Source organism: Stigmatopora argus, chromosome 8 (genome assembly GCF_051989625.1).
Source record: "Stigmatopora argus isolate UIUO_Sarg chromosome 8, RoL_Sarg_1.0, whole genome shotgun sequence".
NCBI classification, from domain to species: domain Eukaryota; kingdom Metazoa; phylum Chordata; class Actinopteri; order Syngnathiformes; family Syngnathidae; genus Stigmatopora; species Stigmatopora argus.
The window spans coordinates 10,847,305-10,867,924 of record NC_135394.1 but is presented as its reverse complement, the minus strand read 5'-3'; the positions used below and the strand labels follow the sequence as shown (position 1 = coordinate 10,867,924).

The 20,620-nt window shown below is 41.6% G+C and overlaps 1 long non-coding RNA gene and 1 other non-coding gene across 2 annotated transcripts; both read right to left on the bottom strand.

The window, feature by feature from the left end:
* Nucleotides 1–1,241: 1,241 nt before the first annotated feature.
* LOC144079479 (uncharacterized) lies at nt 1,242–20,561 on the bottom strand. The gene is made up of 3 exons (XR_013301547.1): nt 20,198–20,561; nt 13,306–13,420; nt 1,242–2,493 (listed from the first exon to the last, which is right to left on the bottom strand). It is a non-coding gene; the product is annotated as an uncharacterized LOC144079479 (long non-coding RNA).
* trnap-cgg (transfer RNA proline (anticodon CGG)) lies at nt 8,270–8,341 on the bottom strand. The gene has a single exon. It is a non-coding gene; the product is annotated as a tRNA-Pro (tRNA).
* Nucleotides 20,562–20,620: the final 59 nt, after the last annotated feature.

Sequence of the window (20,620 nt, the reverse complement as noted above, 5' to 3'; positions counted from 1 at the left end):
CTCCGTGAGGAGCGCAGCAGTTACACAGTAATAGCCTGTGGCAAGCTAAAATGACTAAATCCATTAATGTTTTATACCCGATAAGATAAATGGAATAAGATCAAAAAGCAGGGTTTCCATGATGAAAATATCATTCTCCCTGCCAGTAAGAATCTTGGCCTTGAGCCAAACTTAGCAGCCAACCCCGACGTCTACCACGTGAAAACAGGCACGAATACCTGAGGGGTTCGCCATGAAACTGCCGACTGTACCCAAACATAAACACGGGCACAAAATCCTCGTGCGAGGGGGAGTGGGGGGCGTCTTTGGGACTCATTGGCGGCAACATAGCAGCATGCATCCCGCTGCTTGTGCATGGATAGCCCTGATCCCCCCGCGCTTTGACAAGGCGTAATAAAGCGCCGTATTGTGTGCGTATGAGGGTGCTTTTCGGGGTGTGTGTGTGTGTGGTGGGGGGGTTAACACAGTGTTGCATGCTGAGAGCTGTGAGAAGGGCGTACACCGCCGGGTCCCACGGCACAGCGGCGCACAAGGGCCTATAGCAGGGAGTGGCGAGCATGCTAATGAGGTCATTATGTATTAGCCGCTTCTTTACAGTGCGCCTGTCAGCGGAGGCATGAAGCCCGGCGCAGATGTCACATATGGCACAATGCGGCGATAACGGCGGCGTCTCCAAAAAATGGCGGATGGGTGCCGACGAAAATAAGGGCATTAGCATAGGTAATGAGAAGGGTGAGCTTATAATGCAAAGACGCCAGCCACGCGGGCGACATTCGCTCCCTAATTGCCCCCACTGCTTATTCAATCAGCTTATTCTGCTTTTATTTAAACGCTTTTATTTACGGATGTTTAAAGGGGGGCGAAGGGGGCGCGGATGGAGCACATGCAAATGCAATTACAGCGCATTTGCATGGCCGTTAACGACAAATGGGCAGATGGTAAAGAGCGGGCACACGCCCAGAGCGCCCGGGCGCCATCTTGGACGAGCGAGGCAGCTGGCAGATAGCAATCGGCCATTTTGTAAGTGCCGTTGTTACCAGGGGCGGTGGTAAGAAAAGAAAAAAAAAGATGCCAGTCTCAGCCTGTGCCAAGAGATTGGCAGGCATTAAAATAAGTGCCTGGTACATGCAATAACAACAAAAAATGACAGAGTGATTACAGGGCATTCTGGGGGAGGAGTTGGAAGGAGGATGTAATATATCACCTTATGTTTGGAAAACTCATACAAAAAATGCTAAGTAGTTGAAGAGATTTCAAGAAATTATTGATGATTTACTGTAACTACACAACAAATTCAATTCACCCCTGTGGACCATTAACGCAATCACTAAACCTAGCATTCATGTTTTTGGAATGTTCAAAATAGCTGGAATACTATAAGACTTTTATGCAAATTTCACGCAGGAAAGCCCAATTTAGATTCAAACCCCCAGCCTAAAACCTGTGTTTTTTTTAAGTAGTGAGATATCTAGTACCACCACCGTTAAAAAAAATAAATTGACAATGGATATGTTCAGGCACTTACCGAAAAGTAGGGAGTCTCAGCTTGAGCTCTCTTCAGGACTGATGCTTTAAGTCCAATTTCCAGAAATTGTCCTCACATTTTCTTACAGGTAAAAAAAGGGTTGTGTTTTGACTCATTAGTGGCCATTCATAAGTAGTGAGTGGTTGAGTACTGCTTCCAACGAGAGAGGAAGCCGTGAAAGCCCTCATCTTTCCTCCGTCCCACCTTTAAGATCAATACTGCACTTCCATATCCTCTGAAGGCGGCTGCTCTTAGTGCGGCTCAGGAAATATAAAGCAATAAAAAAATACAGCAGATTGGAGAAGAAGTTGTCCTTTCATCCCAACCCATGAGATGAAGGTATATTGGGCTTGGATGGAGCGTCCTCTTCATCCTCCCCTCCCCTCCCCCAACTCAGGGAATCCCTGTGGAATCGAGAAGAGACTCGGATTTTTCCCACATCTTTGCTTTTTCTTTTTCCGCCCTTGCGCCCCACGTCTCAGTGTCAAAATGTTTGTCGAGCCGCAAAAACTCTTGTGTGTGGGGTAGGTGCAAGGGTGAGGGCTGTGGTCCGGGACTGCTGGAGGAAGCCAGGAAAAAAAAGACGGAGGTGGGTATTGGTAGAGGGTCCCAAGACACCTAAGGGCCCGCAGGCAGTTCTGGCCAACCTCTGCTAGCCTTAGTATTGATTCGACCGCGTGGAGGCTCCTAGCCGGCGGCGACGGGCGCCTTGGCTTGCCCGCCTCACCTGCATCGGGCCGGCCCTCTCCTGCCCACTCTGGCTGGCCCCCGTCGGCTCGACAGGACCCCTGAACGCAAGCGCCGGGGGTGCCGAGCAAGGAGAGCAGCCAGCCGGCCTCGTCGCGGAGATCCACAGCTGTGTTCTCCTGCTCCGGGTTCAGCCGCTTTCTGCCAATCCTTCCTTCCATCCATCTCTCCTTCCACCCACTCTCCTGATCCTCCTCTTCTTCCTTTTCATCTTCATGTCTCTGCAGCACACAAACGCAAGGAAAAAAAATGTATTTGTAAGTTTTGTTGCAATTGAACATGAGTTCGCGGCTGAATATTCTGGTATTATTTTTCGGCGTGAACCGGCGTGACACCTCGAAGGGCAAAGACCACCGGGATTGGAGGTCTGACATTGAACATGCTCTCGATTTTTTAGATATCAGTGTATTAGTCATTGGGGCCAATAAAGCCTTCTAGGATGGCCTAAATAATGATCTCAAGCAGTGACCTAGTTTTTTTTAACACCAAATTTATGTTAAAGTACCGGCTGTGGTGGTTGCCAGAATTATACAATTAATAACAGGATTTTTAAAATTATAAAATTAAAAATTAAAACTGATTAAATATTTCTGTTCTCTATAATTGTTGGTTAATGTCAAACAACTGCCAAGATAGTTGTGTTTTTTCAATTAATTAAAAAGATCTACTGTAAATTTTATTGTTACCAAGCATGATAGAATTTTGGTCATTTTTATCATTTTTATGTTACAAACCACAGCTGGCAGTTTTTTATTTTTTACCATAAATGCAATATTTGTTGGTGTTTTGTTTATTGTGCACTGACGAAAGAGCCAATAGGCCAATGCAGTTTCAGCGGCCAGTACGCTCTTGCTGATTCATAGTGAGTAAGGTTTGCCTAACCTTCCAAACACAGAACACTTAACCTAATTGGTCCTCTGTAGCTCGGTAGCCAGCATGCTCGACAGCTATGACAGTGTGGGTTTAAATCCAACAAGCATAACTGCCAGGAATTTACCGTAATTTTTTGGTTTCTTTGTTTTTACAGTGCATCCTTTTAGTTTGTGTCATTTTGCATGGCTGCACAATCTGCACCGGTTCCTGGACTTATATTTTGATTTTTTTCCCCCTCTCCAATAAAATTTTGGTGGCCATCTGACTCTTATCTTCAAGGGAATTCAAAATCACTAGTACTATATTCAATATGTTTCTTTTAAACTCATTTTGAACAACATCACAGTGCCAAGTCGATGGCCAAAAACATTGTCAGCATATTTCAATCTCCTGAATGGTTGGTCAGAGCAAGCCAAGTTCAACTTCCAAGATTAAATGTCAAATTATCAGAATCTTTCAGTCAGGATTTCACAAAATGTTTTTGTCATATTACCAAAAACAGATCGAACCGGAACAACTTCATAATTGGAAAGACATGAGAGTACCCATAAAGTTGCCAAATGATCAAATGGAGCGATCCATTTTAAATGTCGACACCAAAGAGCGTGTGAAGGAATGGAAATGTTATGGCTGCACCAGTGGCGCTCCAAAGAAACATTGTCCGAGAATCGCATAGCAGCTTTTGTGTCGTCTCGAATCCTACAAATGGCTCCAGCAAACTCTCTTATTATGATAATAGCAGTTCGGTGGCGGTGATGGCGAGAGGGTGGGGCGTATTTCTTAAAGAATTCATGCTTCTATTGTGTGACAAAGAGCCATGGCCAAATTCAATGCCCCCCCTCCTTTCCTACCTTAGCACACACAAGCAACCAAATGATTTTGAGGAAACAGTGCATTCTCTACATTCAAACAAAACAATAAAAAAATAAACAAGATTCCGTTTGTGTCACCGAAGTGAAGGTTTAGCATGGAAGTTGCCAGAGTAGCCAAGTACGAAAGGCAAGTCTAAGGGAGAGGGGGTCGTGGCGGCGAGGTTCGAGGGGGCACGGATGTGGGACGAGGGGGTGCGCTGCGTGTCTCAGACACAATAATTCTATTCATTGGGCTCAGACATGGGTGTTAACTCCCCTCTGACCGAGCACAATGAAGCTGGGCGGCTTCTGGGCAGGCCTTGGTGATATTGTTAGTTCAGGGCTGCATTGTGGCCGCCGCGGGACACAGTCGACGCATTGTGGCCGTGTGGCAGGATGGATGGACGGATGGATAGATGGATGGATGGATGGACGGATGGGGCTTTGAGAGGTGAAAGGCAAATGGAGAGTCTGTGTGTTTGCCGGTGCTGAGGACAAGAGGGGGAAACGGGGTTAACGGGCCTCTTGGTGTTGACCTTTGGCATTGGCCTTGTACATCTTGGAAAACTGTTCAGATTTGGGTTGGGCGGTTAAACTATTTGAAGAGGAACATAGTTGGTATGGTACTCAAGGTGATGTTTGTTAGTGAGTTCCCGTAAATATTTACCCAAGTCTCCCTAAAATTTGAGGGATCGTCCATTAATTTGATCCTAGCACTAAAAGAGAATTATACCTCTAGATTAACAATTCAATTGATGATCATAAACAAAAGTGTTTTTCTTCTGGTTCAAGTATTAAATCTGAGAACGATGACACTTTAAGAACCACGAACTAAAACCACTACTACAAATCACTTTAATGAGGGCTCTCCTTTAAATTGGAACTCTGGAAAATAAGGCAAGAATTGTAAGACAAAACCAAGTTGGATAAAAGGCATTATATTCAAGTTGTATATTACAACAGGATAACACAAGCATCGACAAGGAGAAACAATAACCTGTGGTGCTGGATTGTCGGTCCGGTTACTCATAACCTTAAGCCCGGAATCTTCCCACCTGATCACAGTTTCTTCTTACAGACATTACTCAACTTTTGCTGGTTCTTAATTTTTTCTTTTGTGTGCCTTGTTGTGAAAGCTCCTGCGTTAGAATCAATGAAAGATGGCGACCGGCCCTGCTAACATCTGAATGTACATCATGATAAAAATAAATAACAAGGGCCGTAACATGGTGGCTTATACACAAATATGCTGAAATATCATCAGACTCGGCAGCAAATCAAACTACCCTCCTGCAGTGATCCTATCAGTTTCTTTAAGTACAAGCAATTATAGTTTATGCACAATCCAGTTCCACCACAACAAGTCCACTCTTACTAAAATCTTGCATTTTAGAGGCGTCAACTTCATCGGGGTCTGCTCTGCAAGGGTGTCTTAAACCAGTGAGGGTAATGCCCCATTTCCCTGGTGAGGTGGGATAGCAGGGATTACACGAGTCAACCAGTGTACACAATGATCTCCCCTCCTGGGAAAGGAGTGCCGACCTTCTCTCGAACGGCGATTGAGGCAGTCAACTGATGCCTAACTCAATTAAGGGCAAGAAAAAGTAGCGAGAGGGTGCGGATCGGATCCATGGGACCCTAAGGAAGGGGTGATGGATTAGAAAGAGGTGATGGATTAGAAAGAGAGCTCAAAATATCTGGTGTCCTAAATCCAAAACTCTCTTGGTCCCTAAAAATACACACCGCAAAACTATACAAATCCAATGACAGAATGCATCAGATAATCCTATTAGACTGGACTTTAACTGAGGATATTTAGGGGACGGTTAGCGCTACACAGATGATTTTGCAACACTTCACAAGAGGGATTTGGCAGCGGCACAGATTCAGCACACCAAATCCCATTTGTACGAGGGGTGTGTGTGTTGGTATTGACAGAGGGTAATCTCAGTGAAAGGACAATGTCCCAGCAGGCAGGTGAGAGCGCCTAGTTGAACATATCGAGACTGTTTGTTGGGATTGACTTGAGCAGAAGAGTACCGGCATCTGAAACTGGTTCTCAGTAATTCGATTTTTAGGAACTGGTTGTGTGCTTGCCTGACATTCCCAGTTAATCGATTCCTTTTGGGTTAGAAAAGAGTAAATGGAGTTAAACAGATACATTTTGCGGATTGCCTGTGGCATCATTTTCCCTTAACTACGGATTTTATAGTTATAAGGGGGCGGAGAGTCTTGGCCAATGGAAAATTCTGGATTGATTAACTACGGTCAGATGGGTTTCTTTTATACATTTTTAATTGATGAAGAAAATGGAAAGGCATTGTAAATCTGATGGGTAAAATCTGAGCACAAGTATACAAAATATATAAGAGAATTATGGTGCTTATTTAAGTTAATTAAGTAACTGTAGGCTCTATCAATTCTCCTGTTCTTTTTGGGTATCTAGCTGAAGCACCCCTAAAGTTCATGTCCACGATTTGCTCCTGGCGGGAAGTTTGGTGATTTTACTTCCAGCGATAGAATACTTTTGCACCAAAAAAAACATGACAACGTGGCAGTGAGAAGGCTTTTTGGTTTACCTCCCCCTCGGATTCTCCCCCTCTGCGTGGTCTCTCCTCGCAGGAGTGCTCAGCAGCTCCCCGAATGTTATTGATCTTGAAAGCGAGCCAGCGGGAGGGAGTTGGTGACACACTCTCTCTCCTCTATCTCTTCCTTTTTTTCTCTCTATTTAGCAACTTTTTCTCCTCCCATCCTATAACTTCATTCAGTAAACTTCAAGAACAACTACATGTACAAAAAGCCTAAAGTACACAATCAAGCTCATTGAAAATATGAAACAATATACTATAACACTCCTGAATACTGAGATCGATTGATTTTATTTTTTAACCTTCGATATCGAGCTTAATATTGCCCAGCCCTATTACATGTATATCCATATTTTCTTGTTTATCATTATGTTACATGCAATGAAAACAAAACGCAGCACCAGGATGTAGTAAATTCAGTCTGTCATACCTTAATGTAATAAAAAATATAAAATGCAGCCTGGTTCTCGCCCCCAGTATCACGCTTTTTTTTTCATTGCCTGCCATTGACAACAGTTGATGTCCAAATCATTTCATTGGTTTCACCAGTTGTGAATGCTGATCTTTCAATCCTACTGGCAGTGCATTAACATGAAGGCAAAGTTGTAGATCCATAAATACTGTATTTTTCTGTGAATAGTTTCCAATTTGGCCTTGGCTTGAGATCGGCTTTCTCTCTTTAGTGCTCTCTTCTTATTAGCGTGACTAAAGAACGGACGGCACGGCCACAAATTGAAGTTCACTGGAATCCAACACAATGCCGCAGGGCCTGTTAACTTGTAGCTCGCTCATTTGCGCACAAAGAAAGAGCAAGTTTAATAGAGAGCATCGTCACCCTCGCCTCCTGTTCATAAAAAGTGGCGAAAAGGGTCCAACGCGTGTTGGGCATCTTGTGCGCCATTGTCTCTGCGACCACTTCACTTTGCAAAAGCCCTCTTAACACTGGGGAAGGCAAATCCACAAAGCAGTGCGCTACAAAGCCGCACCTTCCCCTGCCTTTGTGCAACCTAATTGCTACAATGTGTCTTCTCGTGGCTAATTGTGTTTTGGGAGTCATTGTGTCCCGCCGCACAATCGCCAGTCCTCACCGCAGGACGGCGGGAGAGACGCACAAGGCAAGAATGGAAAGCGGAGATTTATAGCTGACAGGTAAGGAAAGAAAAGGAAAAAACATTGACAGGAGTTGTTTGATTGATCTAAAATTGAAAGAGGGAGAAAATAACTGGAATTCTACAGAAGTTAAAAAATAAAAATGCTCTTTGTTTTTTCATGACTCATTTAACTCATCAATTGCAATTGATTTTTCCTTTTAAATTGCATTTAGAACGCACTTGATGTTATCTGACATTATCAATTGCATTGTATTAATTCTGTTGCAATTATCTAATTGAACCAATCAGCTTATTCAAGAAATGAGTTATATTTTATGTCCTTTATTTTACGACTTAAAATGACAAAATATATTTTATATTAAATTTGGAAGTAATGACATCTTTTTTGTTAACTTGTTAAAAACAATTAATTTTCTTTTAATATTTCAGATCTTACAAAACATGAAAATCTAATGCAGAAGCAAAGATGAGTCTCCAGCAGAAGAAATCACAGCAAACATGTGGGTTCACTGGGTATTATGGGTTTACATCATTCATTTTAAAGTCCAATGATCATGCACTTTTAAAACTATAGGGCTCATCCGGGATTTGAACCCGGGACCTCTCGCACCCGAAGCGAGAATCATACCCCTAGACCAACGAGCCACATTTGTATACTGTTTCATATGAACTTTCCGACAGTGCAAAGACAATAGAGTGATAGGTTCACAATTTTCCCATTAGTAGTAAGATGGTCAAGCAGTTTTGGGAGGAAAATCTTGCCACTTTTCCTTCTCGAGCAAGTCTATTTGGACCATTCTGTAATCTATGAAGCGCCTTTAAGCCTTAGCAACATATTTGTGGAATAACAAAGTACAAATAGATAATTTTAGACAGCTCCTTTCCCTCCGTTCTTGTCCCCCTTCCACTTTTACCATCTTTTGTAAAGACAACGAAGGAGTTTGCTCTGACTGAATTAGGGCGCCGGACGTATTTATCTACATTCCAGTTGCTAGGCGAGTTTGCCGTTCAAGTCCATGCGTTGACCTCTCGGACCGGACTCCTTCCCGACGCCGACCAACCCCCCAGCACCCCCCCAGCACCTCCTATGCCTCTTTGCCTTCCCACACTCAAGTTCTTGTGGAGGCGCTGACAGGCAGACAAGGAGGGTGACATCATGGTGGAAGGAGACAGAGATGGTGGGGTAGTGGGGTGATGGGGGGGTCCCAACACAATGCAGCAGGGCATCTGGCATAGGGTGGTGGTGGGGCCCAGGTTAGGACAAAGCCTTTAGAACCCCCCCCATCCACTCTTATATCTTCCCATGTCTTCTTTTGGAATATGATTATAGGTGAAGTACAACACCATGTATGGTGCATCCATTTAAAATACTAAGCTGATGCATTTCCAAACATTTTGTCTGGGTCTAAAGACAATCAATATGTCATCTTCAAATAGTTTTGCAAGGTTTTTGATGCATTTTTACACAATTAAGTGTGCAAAGTGTGCTTCAAGGCACATTATTTAGAATAGAAGCTGAAGTGTGCCTGTTAAGGCTCAAATAATAATGTGCCTGTGTGCATACGTGCATATCAATGCGTGTGTGTTGTGTATATATTAGCCATGTGACTTGACCCTGGATGGCTGAAGCGGCGTTCGTGCGTCTCGCCGGGCGTGGGAAAAAGGGGAGACCTCCTTTCACAGCAGCTCCGGCCGTTGCATTCAACTAATAGAGGGGACCCCCCTACACACATACACCCCACATCCCCTTTAGACACCCCCAAACTGCCTCGCCGCTAATGCTAGCCTCCCTCCTTTCTGCTCCCATTCAATCTCCAGCCTGCTGCCTTTCAGCACAACCCTGTGCCTCCCCTCCTGCGGACCCCACCACATCCATCCATCATCTTGCTACACCGTGTCATTACAATAAAATAACTTTTTGTTGTAGATGTTTTTTTTTTTTACTCATCAGATCACTACTCCATCTTGCTGTAAGATTTTTTTTCTTCCCGATTGAACCCATGATATTAGAACTGTGAGGTGGACATGCTAACCACTGGACCGATGTCCCATAAGCATTAAACTAGCAACCTTCCCTGATATAAAGTTGAATTATATATGTAAAAATCTTTTTATATCATTGTAATTAATGCTCATTTTGTTTTACAACATTGTATGCTTAAACTTAAATTTAGAGTGTCCGTAATCCGAATTTAGCTTTATTTTCATGTAGAATTGTTCAAGTTGGCAACTTTGGGATCCAAATTTAAACCTCAATATTATTTATTTCATTTCACATTTTTATTTAATGAAAATGGTGTTAATAGTAAGTGCACTTGGTGATAAATCCTTCCACCAATTGGCTCTGCGGCAAACACTTTAATTTATGTTAACATACTCTGCCACTGCTCTGCACGCACACCCACAAAGTGCATTCATTTCAAAAGATTTATATCCTATCAAGAAACATAAAGCAGAGGGTGTAATTCAAATCAACTTTTAAGAACAGCCCAGTGAGCTGGAGCAATGCAAACCCCCCAAAAACGGTGAGAAATCTCTGCGGGCGTTTAAAAGAAGGTTTAGAATGCCGTGATAATGCTTGCAACCACGGTGTTGGAACGTATGGTTTCCTGTGCTGACAAGTGTACTGCAAGCATACACACACGCGTGAGAGTCAGAAGCCCACGGCCACCCTTACACACGTCCATGTGCACATTTCTAAGTAAAAAAAACCCTTAAAAGGTCACATTATGTGCAGAATAACTCCAACGGAACCTCAGGAGGAGTTGTGTCACGTTGCCCTGCCAATACTGCAGGCATGTTGGGACGCAAAGGGATGTGTGGGTGTATGGGGGGGAGCTCAGCGGTGTGAGTGAGTTGTGTAACCTGGAAAGACTCCATCTCGCTTGGCCAAGACGCCATGACGGTTTGGAGCAGAGCACTTCAAAGTGGTTTCTATGAGAGTTGATTTTGACCCACGGTAGAGGATGGGGTCATGAAAGAGAAAATATAGGAGGATGAAAAAATGAGGGGATGGACTGTGAAATACAAGGAAAGGAAGTAGCGTGGAGATTAAGGCGGATGGGAAGTTGGAAGGATGAAGCTATGAGTAAAACAATGGGGAGGGAAAAAGATGATGGAGGGGAAAGGATGGGATGATAGGAGGATGAGCAAATATAGACTGCAAGATCAAGGAGAGGGGATAAGGATCCAGGAATAGTCGGACTAAAGGAAAAAAAATGACAGGAGAAAAGAAGGGAAAAAATAGAAGACTGACTTCGAGAGAAGAGCAATAGGTCCGATTTATCCAAGAATGAAAAGGGACAAAAGGGTGAAGAAACGGTACCACACTAGCACAGAATGAGAGAAGTCAGGGAAAGGGCACAAAGAGACCAAGGATAGAAGGAGATGTGATTGGAGGAACCAAGAATAGAAGACAAGTCAAGGGCAGCAGGAACAGAACAGAAGTCTACATGGATAGAGGAAAACTGTGAAGAAGGGTAGGATACGATCAAAGAAGGACACGTGATAAGAAGAACAGAATATAGAATAAAGATAGACGGGTGCAAGAATAGGATACAGAAATGACTGAAAGACGCGTCGCCAAAGTAGCATCCAACTATCGGTACATGTAGTGAGCCAATGAGAGCCCAAAAATGATCAAGGATAAGATTTAGTGACTGCTGTCCATCTACGACAAAGTACTCAAGAGTACGAAGCGACGCACGCGTAAAGGCACCCGAGTCCAGTTCCACAGAGGCCGCTTCACGGCTTGACATCCGCCGCTCGTTTACATCGATTCGAACGTTTGCGGGAAGCGCTATCGACCGGGCGTCACGTTCATAAGATGCGTGCTCCGACGCCGAGGATAGCCACAGGCGGCGGAATCTCCTCTGATCTTCGCGTGTCTGTTCCCCCCCCCTCCCTTGAGGAGGCTCGGCAGGAGCTAGCCCGACGTCACTGAACATCATCTATGCCTGGAGGGAAATCAAATCGTTTGGTTTTTTTCCCCAGATGACGAACCCCAGCCTGGCTTTCTCCCACCTTACATCTAGTTTTGGGGGGCACGCACGTGTCTTTTAGTATAAAGAATGTAATCGTGTATCTTGCAGAAATGCTAAAATTAAAAGTATAAATACTCTGCTATTCTGTACTATCCATAATCTGATTTGGGGGTTGTAATTTCTTGTGTATTTGCGGTTTGTTTCAAACCAGACCTTTACGCATGCGTGTTTTTGCCAGAAATATTTTTCCTGTTTTTATAATATTTTATGAATAAACTCTCACCCCTGAAACACTCACCTCAAGGTTTGTATCTTAAAGTTGTAAATAAGTGTGCTTTTGGAAGTAGACTCATGGCAAGGAAAATAAGTTTGATGAGGTTTTCAGCATGCGATTGCTAATAACAAATAAAAATAAGTAGTACCCCTGATAACAGGTTGGTGGCGCCAATTTTCAATAAATGTTCAAAATGAAGTTCAGAAGTGCATTCATTTGAAGAAACGAGGATTGCTAAGGACTATTTTGTCATAATTCATGATCTTGAATTTTCTTCATTTTAAAGGTAAAAAATATCATTACATTAAAAATTACAGTCTTCATTTTTCCTTGACGAATTTTCACTTAGACGTTATGAACTTTATACATACAGGAAAGGAGAAAGAAAACGTGACAGAAAGGGACGGAAATAGTACTTTATTTTTCCCGAAGCGTCTAGCGCTGGACGGTACAGTGGCGTGAACATCAAGCTACTGCATACAAAAAAAAACTGTCTCTTTAAAGGGATTCAAATGCTTAAATCACAAAAAAAGATTCACCTCGTGTCTTCATATGACATCCATGAAGAGTTGAAAGATGTTGATCACAAAAGCCAGTGCAGCGCTTTTTAAAATATGACCTTGTCACGTATTCATCTGCAACCTCTAAAGTGTCTGTCTCAAAACCGTTGCTGAATTGCAAATTCGCCTAAAAAAATATATGTACATACGACGCAAGAACAATATTTTCACCCTTGGCAGGGCATTCATTTAACTCATTGGCTTCCTTGGCAGCCAACAAATTATAAAGCTATGAAATGATTAATTCTTTGTAAATCAACTTCAGTACGTTGTTTGCGGCGTATTTACCTTTGCATTCATTTTATTAATTTTGGTGTTTTGTTTTAACATCTCTATTCATTTATACTCAAAAAATATTGAAAATGTTATTAACAATACACAATATTAAGAACATAAATGTTAAAATATACTAATCTTTTAAAATAAAGGCCTGGCATCCACCTATATATTGACATCCCGTTTTGGTTGACTCTTATACCAAATCTCACAGTTGTGACCCAAAATGGGATGTCCACATGTATGGACGCCAGGTTCTAATTTTTTTTCACTATTTTGCCCTACATAGGATTAAAATAATTGTGCATTCCACATAACTTACTGTTATTTTTGTTTTATATCATTTCTGCAACACTTACGCCTCTTGAAAGACCCACAAAAATCTTCCATGAACCTTTATAGCCAATACTTCTACAAAGTTTCATGGCAATATTTGCGCAATCTATAAAGAACTAACAAATAAATAATCCGGGTTCAACCCATAACGCACTGCTCCATATCAAGAGCACGTCTCACCTGGAGAGTTTGTCAAAGATGCGGCGTGGACAACCATCTGATCGTTTTGCTGACGGACTTGCAAGTTCACGTGCAGGTGTGCTGATGCGGGATACCATGCGTTTCTCACAAATACCTGGAAAGAAACAATGCATTCATATGAAAAATCATCCATGTATGAATATATCAATCATTTTTTTGTAAATGCGTGTGGTACATGATAATGGACAACATTTTCAGTAATATTCCCTTTTTACTCAGTCGCTATGACTGATATGTTCTCCCTGGGCCTGCGTGGGTTTCCTCCGGGTACTCCGGATTCCTCCCACATTCCAAAAACAGGCATGGTAGGCTGATTGGACTTTCTAAATTGCCCCTAGGTATGGGTGCCCTGCGAATGGTTCTCCACCGATTCAGGGTGTCCCCCACCTCTGGCCCGGAATCAGCTGGGATAGGCTTCAGCACCCCCCACGACCCTAATGAGGATAAAGCGGTTCAGAAAATGAGATGAGACGAGATGAGCTACGACTGATGGACGTCCATTCCGGGAGGTCAAAATGGGACGTCAACCATCAACATTAAGTTAATGTTGGATAATAGTAGTATTTTTTCATTTGTTTTGCATTTACTTTTATTTCTAAATGTATTCTATACACAATTGACCGTTGTTTAAAACGTGCTTTAGCTTCAGCTCACTAAAACAGCCCTTACTGTGATGCAGTGCATTTCCACCACAAAAAAACATCCAATAAATCAATACAAACATTTTACCTAATAATAAGGCCAGTGTTGCCAGTCAAACATCTTTCTTTGCTTTTGAAAATGTTTATTGTGATCATTTCAGCTGCTGATACTCCATGGATGACAATTGGAAACTCCCACACACGCAGGCAGGCAGGCACACAAGCAGCGCACTTCACAAGCGATTACACAAAGTAGTGCGAGATTACATCCACCGAATATCTGACGTCCTTTGCGGATTTAAAGCCGGCTTGTCAGCCTTTCAAATTCTTTCCCTTGGTTCTCTCACATGGGTCAGAGCCTGTTGCTAGGCTACCAACCCTGGAATTCATAAGTTAAGGGGAGAGGGTTTATAGATATATAGAGAGAGATAGGCTGTCGCAATTCAAAGTAAAAAAAAAAGATAACTTTTGCAACTAGCTTTTGATAGGTGGAAGGAGTGTAAATATGAACTAAAAAATCAAATGTTCTCATGTATTGTGAAGCAAAATACAGGTTCTTTGTTAAAAAAAGAAAGCACAAATGCAGTTGCAAATTTCCTATATTAGAGAAAATCTGTGAAATCACCTTGAACTAAAGCAATTAAGTGTTAATGCAGAAGCATAGTTTTGGCTTTGTCGTGCACGACAGAGGCAAAAAAATTGGCTCAATAACTGCCCATTTGCAGAAACTTTGACAAAATCAGGATAATATCTAGCGTAGAAGTGCTAAGAAACCCGAAGTTCATGGGCAATCTTAGGCCCGCAAGACTATTTGATCCAGCCTGCCTTAAAATTGGAAAAATGCAAACTGTTGAGGACAAGGATTCAACCCAAAAATGCTTACAATCTAATGCTATAATTTTCAAGTATATTACGATACATAATCAAGGATGAACAGCGCAAATATCAAAAGCCCCTATCCAATGTTGAACATTCCCTAATTATTTTCATTTCATTTTTCCATCTGCCATATGAGACTTTTATTTTTTGTTAATATTCTGACCATGTTTTCGTCCATAGTAATGCAGTTACTCTCAAGGTATTCCTTAAATATCAAGCTAATATTGTATCACATGTAGAGCTAGCAACTTTCCTTCCATCCAACCATGTATGTACTAATCAGACAACTTTCAAGCAAGTTGGAAATTGCAGTCATTAGATTGGTATAGTAGGGATCTTTTATTCCATAGTTTACCCCGTACTGCGCAAACAGCTTTTTCAGCACGACCAGTCTTTCAGTCCTTCAGATTTGCATGTAATAAACACTACATTCACTCGTTGCAAAATCCTGGCAGAACACGTATTCCCAGCAAAAGTACATGATGTGGAATAAATGTGAAGGGTTAGTAATAAAAATGCTAAAGAGCCGACATGGGAAGTTCAGTAATCAGCGATGAAGACAATGCAGAATAGCAGGTGTTGGTGGACCAGCCCAGACTCCATCTGGTGCCGAGGCCCTAAAGAGGGCCCAGACAGACACATATATTAATGTGGGAACGCCGATGTCTAGCCTGCCTCTCCGTCACTCGCCAGACTGAATTTCAATCTCAAAGCCATCCCCTACCCCCTAGCCCCCCACCATTTATTACCCCACAGCAATGCATTCATTCCTACCTACCAACTGGGCAAACACTATATCTGGAGTCAGAGCATCAATAGTATTTTTAAATTAAAGGGTGCTATAAATGTGTTAGATGTGTTTCACCATAATCCAGTTAAAGGACACACAAAAGGAGTCTGCATTAACGCATCTTTTGTACTCATCCAGTCATCCAATGACCAAATACATTCTGCGAATATTGAAATTTCAACTAAAATACGACGTGGGAATTCTGTGACGCAGTCACGTAAATCATAGGAATGCCTAAAAATGCAAATATATATTGTTTTAAAATCAATTTTAATTACTTCAATGATACTGGGAAACACTAAGTTATGGCAGCTCACTTAAATATAAAAATGGCTTTAAAAAAAAAGGTCAACACTACTGCATATTCAAAAGCAAGGTGTAATATTAAAATGAAGCTGCACATTTGTGGTATAAGTACACTTTTCAAAATGGAAAATAGTTCGGTTGAAAGTCAGCAAAAATCAGACACCAGTTATAAGTGTCTCTATTTAACCCAAGATGAGTTCAAGTGTTATAGTAGGTTTTCCTGAGTATTATAAACAAAATAACAAAAAAATTAGCTCCCGCACTTGAAACAGAATAACATTAGGCCGAAATACTGATATCATAAAGCAAGAATACTTCGGCCTCCTTCATGAAGGAATCACGTATTGGCAGTTTTTCACTATTACATTAGCATTCATCTTCAAAATGACAAATTTGGTCCAATGTATCCCGGTGTGATCACATGACACACAAAGCAAATAAGAGTAATAGTAGCAGAGCTAATGCTAATTCCTTTTCCCGTATAGTGACATGACACTTTATAGAAGCTCGAACTGCAGCTGTGTAACAGCAACAACACTGCACTGTAGCTTGTTTAAAATTCAACAGGCCCTTCCAAAGAACCAAGAGACGTGCTTTTTCCTTCTTGCATGAAAACTGAGGGGAAATGATGGGTACCATCATACCCTACAAGAGTGGTTGGGAGAGTTTAAGAATGTGGTCAGGATCTATAGGGTGCTTAGGTTTGATTCCCTAGGACTGAAATTGAAAGCCTCCATATATTAAATTATACCTCTTGACTTAAAAAAGCTGAATTATCCTAAGATTAAATTTTCCAGGTGTGAATATGACCGTGAATAGACACCCTTTGATTGGCTAGCGACCAGTCAAGTCAGGGTATGGATAGGGTCCAGCTCACATAACCCAATTGAGGACAAGCATGAATGAAAATGGATGGCTGGCATTTATGATATCATTTTTGTATTGGACGTCAATGACAGTTTCGAGACCCAGCAATAATTCAACATGGTCTAGTGTGAGCATTTACCTTTTTTATATTCCAGATCCACTCTATGGACCATAAACTTTATGTTGCAAACCATTTGAATAGAATAGCAGTATGACAGGACTCAATGAGACAACTCATGCAAATGACAGCCATAAAAAAATATTATTAAGGAAAAAAGGCATTTTTGCAACATAATAGATGTGAAAGAGTTTGCTAGAAGAATGGACCAATCACGAGCCTCACTATATGTGATCATGTCATGGACGGCATATAACAATTGATTTTGATAGATTAATAAACGAAGGCATGCGTGCACCCTCCTACGTGAGAGAAACCTCCCCCACGGCGTTGCAGTCACTCCATAAATGCACAACGCCATGGATTCCCCCTTTCCCAAAGAAATATGCCCAGGAACCTAAAATACATCCAAGACGGCTCAAAAAGGAGGGGCGAAGGTGTCTCTTTTCCCACGCGATCCACGCGGACGACGTTCGCGTGATTCTTGGCTCCTCCATCGCCACCATCCTCAGCGTCGCTTCACTCGTCCTCGCGGGCATCCGTGGCGTGACGTCCGTAGGATTAGTTTCTACATTCGGTTCTCTAGCTTTATGATATTGCATAAACTCATACAGCTAGATAACCAAAGACAAAAACTAACCCACGTCTCTCTTAAAGGAGCCGCCGCCGGCGTCGACGCTGCAACGTGTTGTGGTCACGTGGAGAAAACCCTCCTCAGCCCCTCCCTTCCCCTCTCTCACCTTCCCATTTTTTAATCAGACAGAGGCGTTCAATGACCGTTGTAATCGCCAAGAAATCACTGTTGCAACCCCGCGTAAACGGACAATGACGACGAATACGGTCATGGAGGATAACGTCGTCGCGTGGATGACGTCACAACCACCTGACATCCGTCGTCACACACACGCGAGGCGATATTAAAGTGCGAAGAGAATGCTCACGCGTGGCTCGTCTTGCCTTGAAATCATTGCAACAAACAAGAAGCTGGAGCTCGTCTTGTTGCGTTAAATGCCAACTCGCATTGATCCCATTTTTTGGATACACACAAACTTTCTCAGTGAATTAATGCACAAATTGTTTGGTTAAACAACAAACTATTATTATGTATTCACATATATACACTTAAAATACACAAACCTAGGTACACAACATGATTTTGAAGGTCATGGACCCCAAAAATGCAGTGTGAAACATTCATGCCACCTGGTACAGAGTGAATCATTTCATTTATGTGTAGTACCTTCCTTAAATAGCTACTAAAGAGGAAATGCATTTTTTAACTAGTAATATTGTTTGAGATCCACCAGACTTACAGCGGATCTCCCATAATGTGCAACCCGAGCTGGAAGCCTCCCTACCTGGCCACTCCTGCCGTAGTGCCCGGATATGTGACAGTGGATGATGGTGTCAAATTATATATACCGATACAAAACAAAAAGGCTTGTATATGCAAAGCACCAGCAATCTTAAATATCCAATTTTAGACGAGTATATACGCTCAGTATAACCACTAGCCATCAATGCAATAATGCTCACTTTAGGAGAAATAATAAAGTCAAATCAGCCTGAGGCTGCAAACTAATATTTAATTCTAACAAAAAATGACTGCATAATAATAAAGGCGAGATAATGGGTTTAAAACATGACTGTGTGGAAACATAACATCTCATATTTATATTTCAAGTTCTCTTGATGGTAATTAAAATGAAGAGAGCAACAGCTGTGGAGGCCATTTTATAGAGTTGATGTACAGACTAACATTAACCACTTCATGTGCTCACTTATGTCCTACTTGAATAATATTCAAATCATTTTTATTTTCATTACTGTACAGCCAGCAGCAGGGAGCTAAACGTACATTTGCAGTGCATTGACAGTTTAAAAAAATTGTTTGACTTTTTAAATATCAATCATATAATGTTTAGTGTAAAACTCACACCAGTGCAACTTGAACTTTTTAAATAATTACATTTTTTAAATGCTACCACATATACCGTTTATGAATTTATATTACTATGTGATGTGTGTGTGTTTGTATATTTCATTTGAACATTTCTGTAGAGTGAAGAAGAATTCCTCTAAACGTGTTCTATAGGTATTATTATTTATTCAAGCATACTTGTAATTATCATCAATTATTGCGATTTGCGTGTCCGTTAGAGCAACGTGACACTGGCCTACAGGTTACGTCACATCCCGTCAAAAAGCGGCAGGGTACCGCGTGACTACGTAACACACTCGCCTTAAGTGTCCGAAACGTTTTTTGTCGTAATGTTATTTGTTGTTTTTAGAACTTGCAACGTGAGAAATATGTTTAAAAAACGACGAGAATGCAACTTCGAGGCAGCTATACGACCACTGTCCATGGTGCTGAATTATAGGAAACACACACACACACACACACACACACACACTCGAAATGCTTTCCTATGATTAACCTTGGTGAAATAATTTCGAAAGAGGCAAAAAATCATTATCCATGAAAAAATATTGGCTGTAGCGTTGCAAAACTGTAAAATGCAATTGCTGTTTTCTTTCTAATTAAAATGTGAAGTATTGTAGTGCACTCCAAAATGGTCGTATATATGCTAAAACCCAGGAGAATTATTTATTTTCTTTGTAATATAATTCCTACCTGACTTCATTTTCGTTTCATGCAATTTATCCTAAAAGTCAAGTTACGTGAGTGTGTAAAAAAGTTACTGTGATGTTATTAAGGTATCACTGTAGTCGTATATAGTTCATATTAATTTTACAATAGGCCTGCATTTTTTCACAAAAGAAAAAAAAAAGAAATGTTTTCCCAATTAGTGGAAAACATCTTCAAAACATTAAATAACCAAAATAAGATTTAACTTTTGTATTTCAAACTGACTTGATTGTATTATATTATTCTAGCTGTATTATGTTTATTGGGGCCTATTTAATTTATTTTTAAAATGTTTTAGATTAACGATTCGAAGAAAAAATCTAGATACATATGGTGATGTCTGTATTGTATGTAAATATATATAAAACATATGCAAAACGATAAGAACACAAATCAGTCAACATCAAGTTCAAAAACGTCCAGACTCACATTAGCATCACAATGCTGTCTAGTGCGCGCTCACACTCGTTCACACACACTCGCCCAACACACGTGCACGCGCGGACACACACGCACACACCCACAAGGTAACATCATCCCATGACTGCTAATCACCAAACTTAAATTGGCCTTAGCATTGACTTCTAATTAATTAATTTTAAAAGAAGCACAACACTTACATGCAGTAGGGTAATTCCAATCATCTTTTTCTTTCTTTTCAAGTTGTTGTATTTCTAAAGAAGAATCCGGAATAGGCCAAGCCTTCGTGAACGTTCCAATAACTTGACTTTGTACCTGAGAGGACGCCATTGCCTAAGCTAGCATCCACGCTGCACCTCATCCACGTCCTCGGATGAGAATGCGTGGCGTGGACCCTGCATCTCGTTGGTCCTCCCCAAAGCCCCCTCCCTCTCTCTCTCTTTCTCGCTCACTCCCCCTGACGTAAAGTGGGTGTTCGTACTGGCTGGTAAAGAGAACATTCTAGAGTGTTCTTCAATAAACCCCTAAAGATTGAAGTTTTAAGGAGACAACTCGAAGCATGTGCTGGTTGTGACCCAAAAGAAAAAGGAAAGAAAGAAAGAGAAGAGACGGAGTGACGGATG